Raw genomic sequence first — 15,425 nt, 5'->3', positions numbered from 1 at the left:
AATCTATTTCATTGCTGGTTATTAAAATCTTACTGTGCTCAATGTATTAATTAAATTCATCATAGCTATCTATTCATGAGGGAAAGAGGAGAAGGCAGAATCTGGAACTAAACCTTTGTGGCTTCAGGCATCCACTGTGTGACTGAGAATATGTTCCCTGACAATAAGAGAGGACTACTGTCCAGGGAGACATCAGCAGACACAGAGGGAGGATTTACTCAGCACATGATTCCTCTTAGAGATAATGGTTAGGGCAATGGTTATAATCCTAAAAATGTAGTCAACTGCCACTACATTTAACAAGGTTTTGCATACAGTGGTAAAGTTTTTATGGCATATATTTTATCACACACACACACAAAATTATTAAGTTAAAAGCAAATCTGATTAAGGTCTAGACTGCATTGCCAAATTTTAAGAAAAACAAGAAACAGAGTAATGTCTTCATTAACACTACTGGGGATGGAATCATTTGACAGTTGAAAAACCCAGTACAACTCCTCCAACCAATCTGATTTCTTTAAGAATAAAAATCCATGTCAGAAAAAGGAAGTTAAGCAGAAAATGATAATTTTTTAAAAATTGCTTATTTTATTGTATGTGTATGAGTGTTTGCCTGCATGTACATATGTGTGTTGACAGAGGTTTCTGTCCCACCTGGTTCCGCAGTTGTTCAGTCCCAAAGAAACACACAGAGGCCTACATTAATTATAAACTGGTTGGCCTATTAGCTCAGGCTTCTTATGAGCTAATGCTTATATTGTACATTAACCCATTATTTTTGCCTGTGTTAGCCACGTGGTTTGGTACCTTTTATCAGTGAGACATGATCATCTTGTATCCTCTGTGTCTGGGTGACGAAAGTAGACCGAGCCTTTCATCTTCCCAGAATTCTCCTCTTCTGGTTGTCCCACCTATACTTCCTGCCTGGCTACTGTCCAATCAGCATTTTATCAAAGCAATACAAGTGACAAATCTTTACAGGGTATAAGACCACTGTCCCATAGTATATGTATGCCATGTATGAAGTGCCCCAGGAAGCCAAAAGAGTGTCAGATGCTCAGGGAATAGAGTTATAGACATGTGTGTGTCAGCCTGTGGTGCTGGGCACTAAATCAAGATCCTCAGCAAGAGCAGCAAGTGCTCTTAACCACTGAGCCATCTCTCCACCCCCGAGCTAAAACTGTAAAACTCTTAGAAGAAAAAGTTTATGATGCCAGCTTTCACCATAATGACATAATGACAAAACACAGGCAACAGAAATAAAGACAGACAAACTGAACTATCACAGTTTAAATTTTCTAGTCATCCAAATCACAATCAGCAAAGTAAAAAATTAAACAAAACAAAAAAACTCAGCCCATATAATAGGAGAAAATAGTTTAAGTAAGTTATGTGATAAACTAGTAATACCTACAATTCAGAAATAATAAGAATTGAAACAGACTTGAGTAGGGATGTCTCTAACAAAAATATAAAAGTGGTCAGGAGATACTGAAAAGATGCTCAACATCATTAATGATCTGGGAAATCATAAGTGTAGGGTAACATCTGATTCACTAAGGTAACCACTACTGGAAAAACATTAACTGGCTCTTACCTCTACCTCAGTCTGAAATGGCGATCATGCGTGCAGGGATCTCAGGATGAGACCGAGACTGAGTGCTGTCTCCTCCTGTTTTATATTCCTCTCTAGTGCTGGGATTAAAGACATGAACCACCTTATTTCTATGACAAACTAGTGTGGCTACTGTGATTAAAGGCATGTGTGACCACTGCCAAATCTGTAAGGCTGAGCAGTGGGGCTGTTTTACTCTTTGACCTTCAAGCAAGCTTTATTTATTAAAATACAAATGAAATATCACTACAATCATTAACAACCAAAAAGTGGAAACCACTCAAATATCCACATGAGTGAATAAAATAAACAAAATGTAGCATGCCTAAAGGCATTTGTAGTGGTTTGAATGAGCATGTAACCCCATCCCACGTGGGCTCATATATTTGAATGCTTGGTACACAGTTGGTGGAACTGTTTGAGAAGGATTAGGAGGTATGTCTTTGTTGGTTGAGGTGTGTCACAGGGGGTGGGATTTGAGGTTTCAAAAACCCACACTAGGTTATTCTCTCCCTCTCCTCCATAACTTCTCTTTCTCTCTTCTTCCAACTTGTGGATAAGACATAAACTCTCAGCTACTGTCCAGTGCCATGCCTGCCTCTCTGCTGCCATATTCTCTGTCTTCATGATGGTCATGGACTCAACCTCTAAAACTGTTAAGCAAGTCCCCAAATAAATGCTTTCTTTTATGCATAACCTTGGTCATGAAGTTTCTACACATCAGTAGAAAAGTAATTAGGATAGGAAATGAAACAAGCCAGTCTGAAAGACAAATACATGAGGAATTTGGTGAAGTCACTCATAGAATTGTAAAGAGAACAGGATTTGGGGCTGGGAAGATGATAGTTTGATGTGGGATTCCCTTCTGTATGCTATGAATATGTTTTATTACCATTGGTTATTAAAGAAACTGTTTTGGCTAATGGCTTAGTAGAGTAAAGCCAGGCAGGAAATCTGAACAGAGATATAGAGAGAAAGTAGGCAGAGTAAAAGAGACACCATGTGCTGCTGAAGGCGAAAGATGCCAAATGCTTACCAGTAGACCACAGCATAGTGATGATACATAGATTAATAGAAGCGAGTTAATTTAAGATGTAAGAGTTAGCTAGAAATATGCCTAGGCTATTGGCCAAACAGTGTTGTAATTAATATAGTTTCTGTGTGATTATTCACATCTGGGCAGCTGGGAAATGAACAAGCAGTCTCTTACTACAAAATGGTGTGCCAACATGGGGCAACTGCATCCACATAAAACCTGAGAGAGCTGGGGAAGAAATTCTAGACACAAAGAACAGAGTTTAGTGCAGCTTCTTGGTAGTCACATTTTTTTTCAGATGGGTTTTGTTTGCTTGCGGTGAGCAAGGGTGCCATGACTCCTTTAAGAGAGGTCTTCCTGACTCAGTATTGGCAGCAAAGGCTGCATGGTTTCTTTAGGGGAGGGCTTCCTGGTTCTTGCTGGCATGAAAAGCGCTGGCTCTTTTGGGAGGTTCAGCTATGGAGCATTGGGGTTTGTGAGCAGACTTCTACAAGTTGTTTAATGGCAACATAGACCTGCTTTGCCCTTGAAGCTGGGGCGGTGAATATGGTTTGATCAAACAAAGATAGCCCAGATGGACCAAAATACATGACAGCTTCAAGACTGCTAGTTGAGATGGATCTACCACACAGGATACACTGTTGACAGAGATTTCTGTCCCACCCAGTCCCACAGTCATTCAAAATCCCAAAGAAACCTACAGAGGTCTACATTAATTATAAAGTGGCTAGCCTATTAGCTCAGGCTTCTTATTAACTCTTATATCTTACAGTAACCCATAATTCTTGTCTGTGTTAACCATGTGGCTGGGTGCCTTTTATCAGTGAGTCATTCTCATCTTGCTTCCTCTGTGTCTGAGTGATGACAGCTGACTGAAACTTTCCTCTTCCCAGAATTCTCCCATTCTCATCACCCTGCCTCTACTTCCTGCCTGGTTGCCCCACCTATACTTCCTGCCTGGTACTGGCCAATCTGCATTTTATTAAAACAATACAAGATCATTGTCCTGGAGCAATTCCTTTTTTTTTAAAAATCTGATTAATAGTGTCCCAACAGCAGGAAGTAGTCTAGAGAACAATGCCCAAATTCCTTAAATGATTGTTTACAAATGTTTGTTTACATATAAAGGGGGATATGCTATAGAGATGAATACTTTGCATTGATATGGATCTTGGTTTATTGACACAAATTTGAAGTCAATTTTGTTATATGTACATTTCTGCTCTTGATTAAGGTATTGTGTTTGTGCAGCTCATTTAAAAATGTAATGTATAATTAAGAAATACAGATTAATAGATGGTCATCTATAATAGTCAAACTATAGTCATGTTAGTTAGGTTTTCTAGATGTACAGAGATATATTTCAGTTAGATAGGTATTCTTCAAACCTTTTAAAGACTAAAAGAATATGCCATTTAAAATGTTTTAAGAACTTAGGACTTTTCATGACAATGAGACTCATCTGTTCCTGGCAGCACCAATCTACTTCAAGAGGATAATGGGCATCAAAGAGGCTCCTTATGGAGTTTGTTAGCCATTTGGGCAAGAAACTGCTCTTGCCTGGACTGCTTGATGGTACGCTGTATGAACTGGACTTGAAGGACCCACAGAAAATTACTGCTGAATTTTTCTAAAGGTGAGACTATCTTTCAGGGTTCCTGTTTCATCAAAGAGTCTGCTAAACATTCTGCAGGATACAGAAGAAAGTGACTGACAAACTGCCAAAAGAGCCAAAACAGTCTTTCTAATTTCCTGCTTCATGGAAAAGTCTGCTGGAAACTATGGGCCTGTAGGCTGAAGATGCATGCCCCAATGTTACAGAGGAACTTTGGGTTACTGTCCAGGCAGTGAGATGTCTCTGTCAATTCTAAAGTTTTGGAAGTTGCTTACAATGCACTTTCTGTTTATTTAGGTAATATATCCTTCTGGAGTCTTTGATGGAGTTGAAAAATAGTTATAATTATAGTTTTCCTTAGTTATAATAAAAGATAAAGTAGATATAAATATTGTAACTATAATTTGTGCTTGATACCTGTTTTGTTATATGTAATTTTACTATGTTAAAACCTTCCTTTTTATTTAGAAAGAAAAGGGGAGATGATGTGGGATTCCTCTCTATATGCTATGATTGTGTTTTATTACCATTGGTTATTAAAGAAGCTGTTTCGGCCAATGGTTTAGTAGAGTAAAGCCAGGAGGAGGGTCACTCAGGATATATTGGAATTAGGTAATTGGTCATATGGTCTTTAAAATTTCAAATTTTTTTATGTATCACGGATATCTCACCCCAACCCTCCTGCCTTGCTTATTTTGAAAAAACTCAAATTGTCTATAATTTAGCTGTCAAGTATTGTCCCCAGCAGCCACCAAAGCTCCAGACAGAAGAACATTTTTTTAGATGCCTGGGTCCCTCTGGAGTGGTTTCATTGTTAAGGGCGTCAGTAATATGATCACAATGAGAATTTCAGAGCTTTCATTGCCTACAGATCTGGAAACGATGCTGGGGATACAGAAGGGGACGGAAAGAAATCCTCTGTTCTAGGTCCAGTGAAACAAGAGCAGCTGTGTGCAGCTGGGAGAGGACTTTCCCACCAGAGGCTCTATAGACTCTTGGGTTGGGTCTGAATTTCTAAGAATTAATTTCTTTTGGGGAATTCAAATAACTCTGCTCACAAGGGCAGTTGAATAGTTTGTTATAAAACTAAGCTAAAACAATTCCTCCACAAGGGACTTGTATTCCTGGGTCAACCCTGGCCAGGCTAAGGAAGCAGACAATTCTATTTCTCCATTACTCCTAAGAGGTCTCTCATGAGCACCCACAAGGCACCAACCACTCAGTTTTAAGAATTTGGACAGCATGAATCTAAAGTCCTTCTGAATTTACAGACTCCAGCCCTCCTCAGCTTCACTTCCTTTCAATACTAGAATTTGGTTTGGATTATTTTCATCTCCAAAATTTAGTTCAACCTCAGGTTCATACTGGATTACTATCCAGTACTACCCATGCTATAGGTTCAGAAGGTGACAAATTTGGAAAAGTGACCATGACATGAAATTGCCAGCCATATGAAAAAAAAAAAAAACAAGCTGATAACATCTTTAAAGAGGGCTCCACGTGTGGACTACATGTGACCGCTTACCTAATATGCACAAAGTCCTGGGTTCCAGTCACAGTACCACATAAAACTGGGTTTAAGAGATCACACCTTTAAGTCTAGCATTTGGGAAGTGGAGGTGAGAAAGTCAGAAGTTCAAGATCATCTTCAGCTATGCAAACCTACTATGGAATACACAGGTTCTGCCATGTAATATTTGTGATAATCCCATGAGGTTTATACATCTATATAATGTGTATATAATATGTGATTTATACAATTATTTCCTTGGAAAGTTTTAATTATTCTCAGAATTAGTTAATTCACATGGAGTGAGAAAACACTTCAAACTGTACCTGGTTGTTTTGATGCTTCTGTCCTTCCTGGAGCGGTCAAGTCTGAGTGGATGACACCCATCTTAATTGAGCTGAGAATATACTGCCCACAGTTCCCATTTTGTCTTGTACATCTCAGTTAGGGTGGTGAAGAGGGTCTACCCTTGACCAGCAGGAACCAGGACTGGCTCCACAGCTTGGCTTCAGTTCTTGCCTTAACCCAGATGACAAACAGATATAAATTCTGTATTTTGAAATTTAGGGTTGTAGAACAAAACATCACAAATTCAATAACTATGTTTATGTGTTGAGTTTATTTTTGTTGCCAAATGACGAAGAAAATGGTGATGATCATTGAGTTTACACCAAACCAGACTTGGTGCTTACTTATTCATGAATGCTACACTGAGTTTCCCCCAACTCATAAAAGATTTATAAGCATGAAAGCAGGAACATACTGAAATTTTTTAAAATATTTAGTAATCGAATGGCAAGTTTTCAAATTGTGCTGGAAAATTAAAGTCATCTTTCTTGTTTCCTACACCAAACCTGCATTAGGATTCCGAAGTGGTTCTTTTGTTTATGTTTTTAGAATCTTACCTTTCATGAGGATATGCCACTAAATTCAAGAAGAATGAAGCTTCACCAGTTCCCTTCCTCTGATTTCCTCATCCCAAATAATCTGTTCATTCATTCTTTAATTTCTACTTTAAAAACCACCCAATTGGGGCTGGAGAGATGATTTACCAGTTAAAAGTGCACACTGCTCTCCTTGTGAGTTCTGTTCCCAGCACTCGCAGCAGGCAGCTAACTTACAACGCTCCAGTAACTCCGGCTCTGGAGAACCTGAACCCCTCCTCTGGACTCTGCTGGGCACCTGTACTAGATGAACACACCCCATGTGCACATATATACACATTTTAAAAACATGCATCTAGGCCGGGCGGTGGTGGCGCACGCCTTTAATCCCAGCACTCGGGAGGCAGAGGCAGGCGGATCTCTGAGTTCGAGGCCAGCCTGGTCTACAAGAGCTAGCTCCAGGACAGGCTCTAGAAACTACAGGGAAACCCTGTCTCGAAAAAACCAAAAAAAAAAAAAAAAAACAAAAAAACAAAAAAAAAACATGCATCTAAACATTTAGATAAGTATTGGCCCCTTGAAAACAGGTCAGAGTCACGTCCTTGTCAGAGTCTTAATGGTGGTTCTCAGCATGGCTGATGGCAAGAACTAGTAAAGATAACTAGTTAATTTTAGATGTCTGTTTTACTGACCATTAGGTACCAATAGCCTTGGTTACATATTATTTCCGAGTGTGTCTGGATAGGATCAGATTAGAATGAAGAGAGCAGGCTATTCTCTCAAAGGTGGGCAGGCCTCATCCAATCCAGTGAAGGCATGAACAAAAGAAAGTGAGTAAAATAATGCTTTCCCCCTATTGTTCTCATCTCAGATCAGACTGGAATTTTCTCCCTTAGGTACCTGGTTCTCACCCTTCAGATGTATTCTGTATCGTTGCCTCCTGGGGTTCCCCGACTTGTAGATCACAGATCTTACATTTGTCTGCCAACTGTTTCTAGTTTCTCAGTGTATATATGTACAAATGGGTGGTTGGGGTTGGGGTAAGATGAAAGAAATGAGAGAAGAGAGAGATGACAGAAAGTACTATATTCATGGTACCATCCTGGCAGCAGGTGCAGTTTGACAGTGGATTGCTTGTCTAACATGCATCAGGCCAGACCCTGGGTTCAATCCCAAGCATTGAAAAAAATCTGAATTGTGATACTAATATAGGGAGAAACATATAGACCAAAGGAATAGGTTGTAAGTTCAGAAGTAAGCCATATATTTTTGATCATTTTCAAATTCCAAATTGTGATTAAATATATATTTAATATAACATAAATTCAGTCTTAACTGTTTTGAGGTATAAAGGTCACAACATTTGTTGTTGTTAAATTTTCACAAGATTTATCTACAGAATTCCTTTTATCTTATAAAACTAAATCTTTATATCTTTTAAATAATAATTCTAGAGGCTGGGAGATGGTTTAGTGTGTCTACCAAGCATCTTCTGTGCAAACATGAAGAACTGAGTTCAGATCCCCAGAACAGACATAAAGTGTCAGGCACAGTGGTGCTTGCCTGTAACCTTGGGCTGTAACCTCAGGGCGGGACTGTGGAGACAGGCAGAAAAACAGAGGCTCATTGATGAGGCAGTCGAGCTGAACTGCAATCTGTAATTTCAGTAAGTGACATCATCTCAAAACAGATGATGGAAAGGTGGTTAAGGAAAAGCATTGTGATGTCAACCTCTGGCTTCCCCACTTGCATGGGTAAGTGAACACACCCACACACCCACACACCCACACATATTAATTACACAAAATTAATGTTCCTTATTATTCTTTTTCCTGAGTGCCTTGACACCACTGTTTTATTCATGCCCTCTATGAATTTTAGTGCTATGTACCTCATACAAACGGACTCATAGAATATTTGTATCTTTGTGACTGAGTGTCTTAATTACTATCGTTTTGCTGTGAAGAGACACCATGACCAAGGCTACTTATAATAGAAATTATTTAATTGCAGGCTTACTTACAGTTTCAGAGATAGTCCATAATCACCATGGTGGGGAGCATGGTGGCAGGCAGGCATGGCATGATATCGCAGCAGTAGCTGAGAGCGTACATCCTGATTCACAGGCGGGGGGGGGGGGAGGGTGTACAGAGACAAACACTCTGGGCCTAGTGTGGGTTTGTGAAAGCCTGCCCCCAGTGACACATACCGGGATCGCATTTCCTAGTCCTTCCTAAACAGTTCCACTAACTGGGAACCAAACATTTAAATATATAAGCCTATGGGAACCATTTTTTTTCCTTCCTTCCTCCCTTCTTTTTTTCCCTCCCCAAACAGGGTTTCTTTGTGTAACAAACAGCCTTGCCTGGCCTGGAACTAACTGTGTAGACCAGGCTGGCCTCAAACTCACGTAGATACACATGCCTCTGCCTCCGAGTGCTGGGGTTAAGGGCATGCGCCACCACACCTGGCTGTATGGGAGCCGTTTTCATTCAACCACACCTACTTATTTCACTGAGCACAGTATCTTCAAGACTCATCCATGCTGCAACATGTGTCAGAATTTCCTTCTTCAATTCGTTTTTCTTAAAAAGTCCTGTTGTAGGTGCTGGAGAGGGAACAATGACTAAGAATGTTCACTACTGTCTTTGTAGAGGTCTAGAGCTTGGTTCTCAGAACCCATGTGCTCACTGTGTGCAACTCCAGCTCCAGGATCTAACACTCTCTACTGCCCTCTGCAGGCATTGCACTCAAGTGCACACATGCATGTGCACACACGAATGCACGCACACATAATTAAAAGTCAAACATATCTTAAAAAATCACTGTTGATGTAAAATTAACACATACCAAGATATGAAAATGTTTACACTTTAGTGAGGTTGAGGGTGCTTACTCGTGAAACCAGTGTCACAGTGTTACTCTCTTATTGTAATTGGTTTGTATGTGATAAGCATACATTCTAGAAAAACATTGAAGTTTACAACTTGGCATTGCTAGTTATAGGTGTTATTCTGTACAGGTGCTTACTCTATTACTCATCTTAATTCTAGCATTTCTGGAACTTTATACACTTTGGGCAGTATCAACACATTCTGACATCTTTCTATCCACCTGGGAGATCTCTTTTCTTTTTCTACAAATTCCCTTATTTTAGATTCCTTATGAAAGGTATGTTCCATTATCTTAAATGCATGGAACACCGAAAGTTTTCAAAATACTTGTATACACATGAGCTATCTGGAAGATGAGACCAAAGTCTATATATGAAATTCACTGATGTTTTATATATACCTTACATGCACAGGCTGAAGATACACCTTTGCTCACCTATACATTAAACAAACATATATTGCAGTTGATGGGGCCAGGAGGCCTTTTATCCTTTGAGGGTGCTTAGAAAGCCACGCAGTATATTTGTATTTTATCCTGTGAGATCAGGCGTGAGACTGCCCATCTAAAGTGCTCTATCAGTTCGGATGTTTGGTTTTAGACCACGGCTTTGATACGCAACTCCATCTGTATAACTGGAATTGTATTTGTCCTCTGTGACTGGCTTATTTCACTGAACATGTCATTGATGTTTTCACAAGTAACAAGATCACTCCTCCTTTTGAAGTATAATGGATCGAAACCAGAGCACACTCTATGCAGGCGCTCTACCACTGAGTTACTTCTCCAGCCTGAGAGAGTTCTTAAATTTTGTTTTGTTTTGTTTCAGACAAGGTTTCTCTGTTTAACCCTTATCTGGAACTTGTTCTGTAGACCCGGCTGGCCTTAAACTCAGAGATCTGCCTGCCTCTGCCTCCCGAGTGCTGGGATTAAGGGTGTGTGCCACCTGGCTAAATCATTTAATTTTGAAAATGAGTATGCGCACACATGCCATAGTGAGGATGTGGTTTCAGAAGAAAGCTTCTGTAAAGTCAGCTCTTTCCACCATTACATGAGTTGTAGACATGGAACTTGGGTCATCAGGCTTCAAAGCAAATGCCTTTACCTGCTGACATCTCCCTAGCCCGAGAGTTCTTTCTTTGAAAGGCTCAATAATATATCAGTGTATGTATATATCCACATTTCTCACCCATTCATCTGTCAATGGGCATTTAGGTCGCCTCCATGTCTTCAGCACCGTGAACAGTGTTGCAATGAACATGGGGGTGAAATTAGCTCTAAGACCATGGCTTTGAGTGCTTTGTGTATATGCTCAGAGATGAGTGTGGGGTCATGTGGTAGTTATGTTTTTGATGTTTTTAAGAAGCTCCATACTGTTTTCCGTAAAGGTTGTAGAATTCACACCCAACAGTGTACAAGGAACCTTTTTCTTTTCCCTACATCTTTGTATTTACCCCTCCCCCAACAGACATGAGGCACTACCTCCAGTGGCTTTGACTTGCATTTCCCTGATGATATCTTAGTTGTATTTTCTGTTGCATTGATAGCACACTCTGACAAGAGCAACTTGAGGGAGAAATGGCTTTTGTAGCTCACAGTTCAAGGTTACAGTAAATCACTTTAGGTTAGTCAAGATGGCAGGAACTTGAAGCCGTTAGTCAGATTATCATCCCTAGTCAATAGCAGGAAGTGCTTGTGGTCAGCTGGCTTTCTCCAAAAAATAAAATGCAAGATCCCTTGTCCAGGGAACGGTGTCACCCACAGTGAGCAAGTCTGCCCACTAATCAAGACCATTCCCAACAGACATGTCCACAGTCAAAATCTAGACCATCTCTTATGACTCCCTTCCCACAGGCTTCTAGATAATCTCATTGACAAACTAAGCATCACAACCAGTGATGTGCAGAGTATCTTTCCATTCATCTGCTGATGAGTCAGATGTCTTTGTTCACACACTTTCTACACAGCTCCTCTGTGTAATGTCTGGTCACAGGGGGTGACTTCAGGGCACTTGCTACTCTTCCAGAGAACCCAGGTTTGATTCCCAGCACCCACATGGGCGCTTACAGCTGTCTCTAACTCCAGTTTCAGGGGATCTAGTGTCCTCTTCTGACCTCAGTGAGCCCTGCATGGATGTGATACACACACATGCAGACAAAATACCCATACATATAAATAAGACAAAATAATTTCTATCTTCAGTAGATAGTATTGGTGCTTCACTGTTGAGTTGCATCAGCTTTTTATTAGTGTCTTTCATTTTACTGTCTCCTTTGCTGTTTAGGTTCTAGTCTGATGTAAATTCACTTGGTTTTTATTTTGTTGACTGTGCTTTTGGTACCATACCCAAGAAATTCTGTCAAAAACAATGTCAAAATTTTTTTTGCCTTCAATAGTTTCAGATCTTACATTCCTACATTTTTGAATATTTTATTCTCTGAAAATTCTTATAATGTATTTTGGCAAAAGCTACTCCCAACTTCCCCCCTCATCCACCCACTGCCCTACCCACAACAACTCTGCCTTTTTGAAATTTAAAACCTATTAAGCCCAATTTAAGCTGTTCACATACTTCTGGTTGTGGGGCATCCACTAGAGTGTGCTTTACTTGCTAGGGCCTGTACCCTTAAAAAAACCGAAATTCTCATAGAAGCCATCAACTGCCTACAGTTCTTCAGAGAGGGTGGGAACTTGCATTCAGTGAGGTCAGGTCCTGTGTCATGACTTTGCATGCAGATTTTCATCTTCCAAGCATGGTTTACTGAAGACAGCCTTTTTTCCCTTGCATATTCTTGAGAGATCAGTTAACTATACATAGGCACATTTATTTTTGAGTTCTCCATTACTTTGAGTTTACACAGCATATTATTTTGATTACTGTAGCTCTGTAACATTTTGTGAAATTAAAGAATACAATGCTTCTAGCTTTTTTTCTTGCCCAAAACTGCCTTGACTATTCAGTGATATTTGTGGTACTATAGATTTTTTTTAATGTCACTGGGGTTTGGCTAGAGATTTCATTAAATCTGTTTGGGGATTATGAAGGTTTTGATAGCATTAACTACTGATGAACATAAGATACCTTTCCAGTTATTTGTGTTTGCAGGCTGCAGATGTAGCCCAGTGACTCCAAAATGTCACTTCTTGTATGGTTCTAAGACACCAAATATCCAGAAAAGAAAACAACTCTACAGCATGGATACTGGCGGTTTCCAAGATTGTGGAAAGTGGGCAATGGGGAGAAGCTACTTATTTGGTAAGACAGCTTCACTTTGGCTAGAAAGGTTGGGAACTAGGTGACAGGGTTGCACAACCCAGGAAACACAGTATGTGCTATTTCCATGTTTCCACTGCTCACCTTAAAAAGCTTAATTTCCTGTTGTATGGTCTCACCTTAAAAATTTTAAGGACAGCCAGGGCTACCCACAGAAACTCCATCTCAAAGACCAAACAACAACAAAAAGACACTCTGTGTGTATGTGCAGGTGTGTGCAAGTGAGTGTTAAGTGCTCTTGGAGGATGGAGGCATAAGATCCCCTGGAGCTAGAGGTATCAGGCAACTCTAAACCACCCCACGTGACAGAAACAGAACTCAGGTCCTCTGGAGAGCAGCTTATGTGCTGGACCACTAACAAGCTATTTCTTCAGTCTTCACCTTAAATTTTCAGTGCCACTCATTGTTGATGTAAGACAAGAGTTGAGCTTGCAGAGTGTACATAGGCACTGCTACCCCAAAAGAATAATGATGCATCACTGTCAAAAGATTATTGCTTCATTGTTTCTGGCTCATTATCTCAGAGTGATGGAGGAGCACACCTACTTAACTGTCAAATTCAAATGCCCACACATCAATTCAAGGGAGCTGGTGAGGCGAGAAACTCTAATGTTTCTACACACACACACACACATATGTATATATATATGTATATACATGAAGGTAGATAGATAGATAGACAGACAGACAGACAGGCCTTGCAGAAGTCATAGGTCAAAAAAAATTTACAACAGAAGCCTTTCCCTTCACAACAGTAAATGGGCGCCACATGTCCAACTATTTCAGGGAACCCATTTTGATACCTAGCACCCAGTTTATGCAACTTACTATCTGTAAAAATTCTAGATCTATGGATCCAATGCTCCTCTTATAGGCTCTAGGGGCACTCACTCACACACTCACACTCACACACACACACCACCACCACCACCACCACCAACAACAACAACAGTTTCTTCTTCTGAACTTTAGAAATGGGCATTTCATTTTTTAGCTGAACAGGCACTGGCATTGTAATAATCTAGTAAAGTCAGAGATTTATGATCCCTCTTTAAAGCCTTTAATGTTTGATTTATAGTTAATAAAAGTGAATGGTCTTGAAGTTAACGGGTGTGTGGGTGTGTATGTAGTGTGAGTACAAGCACGTGTGCTTGTGGGTGTGTGCATGTGTGAAAGACCAAAGGGCCTTTCAACTGAGCTCAGAGCTTGCCAATTTGGCTAGTCCAACTAGCCAGCTCACTCTGGGGATCCTATCTCTGTCACTCCATTCTGAGAACTAGAATTCCAGGCTGTGACCACACCCACCCTGCATTTATGTAGGTGCGAGAAATCTGTCCTCTGGTCCTCATCCTTGTGCAGCAGACGCTTTACCATGGAGTCCCAGAGGAACAATTTTGATGGGAACAGAAATAATCATGTTAACCACAAAAACTATATAACAGATGGCTATACTAGTGTAATTATGCTAAAATTTCAATAAGCTATTCAAAGTGTATCTTTAAATTACATACTTTCTTTTCTAAATATAAAATTATTTGAGGCAAAGTCCTCAATAGCTAATACAAAGTACCACCCTTTCTTTCATTTTAAGACTTGCTGTTCTTGTTTTGTGAGACAGAGTCTCACTAGAGAATTAGGCTGGCCAAACTTGGATCTTGGTCCTCCTACCTCCTACCTCAGATTTAACCAGCCTCTGCTACCATACACGGCTGTTTAAATCTTTGATTTCATATTTATAACTACTGTAGAATAATAAATGAAGTTGTAATGACTTGCCAGTAAGAGTTATCAGTAAGGAAAGTAACAAGAAAAATAAAAGCTTAATAAGAGAATATTTAGTGCTAGAGATTGTAGGTGTGGTGGAAACACCAGTTTTAGAACCAGGTAAAGTTAGGCCCAAGTCCTAGCATTGTGATTTTATGCAATAATTGCCCGGAGCATTGGTTTCTTCACTTTTGTGTGTATAACCAACATAACATATCTTATTAGCTTCTTTTGCAAATGTTTAGAATAATTCTTTAAATATTCATGGGATAAGAATTGGAGAGATAGCTGGGCGGTGGTGGCGCACGCCTTTAATCCCAGCACTCGGGAGGCAGAGGCAGGCGGATCTCTGTGAGTTCGAGACCAGCCTGATCTACAAGAGCTAGTTCCAGGACAGGCTCCAAAGCTACAGAGAAACCCTGTCTCAAAAAACAAAACAAACACAAAGAAATGGAGAGATGGTTCAGCAAGGAGAGGGCTTGTCGCACAAGCCTGATGACTTGAGTTTATCCCCGAACCCACATAAAGGTAGAGATCTACTTGTTTCCCGACTTCCACACTCCCACCAATACACGAACACCCCTGCAATCCTGCATCATACACACTAAATATCTATCTATTCATATCTATTCTTAAATTCATAGGTGAAAACCTTACAAGGCCTTCTGTAAAACACTGAAAGGACGCAGAGGGGAAGAAACAACACAAAGTGTTCAGTTTTAATAGAAATTTAAAAAACCCACAAAGCAATATAATGCTTCTCAATGTCACTGAACTGTACCCACAAGGTAAATGATCAACTGAACTTGAGTGTATCACTAGCCTTTACCCA

Source organism: Arvicola amphibius, chromosome 3 (genome assembly GCF_903992535.2).
Source record: "Arvicola amphibius chromosome 3, mArvAmp1.2, whole genome shotgun sequence".
Lineage (NCBI taxonomy): Eukaryota > Metazoa > Chordata > Mammalia > Rodentia > Cricetidae > Arvicola > Arvicola amphibius.
Note: the sequence above shows the minus strand (reverse complement) of the source record.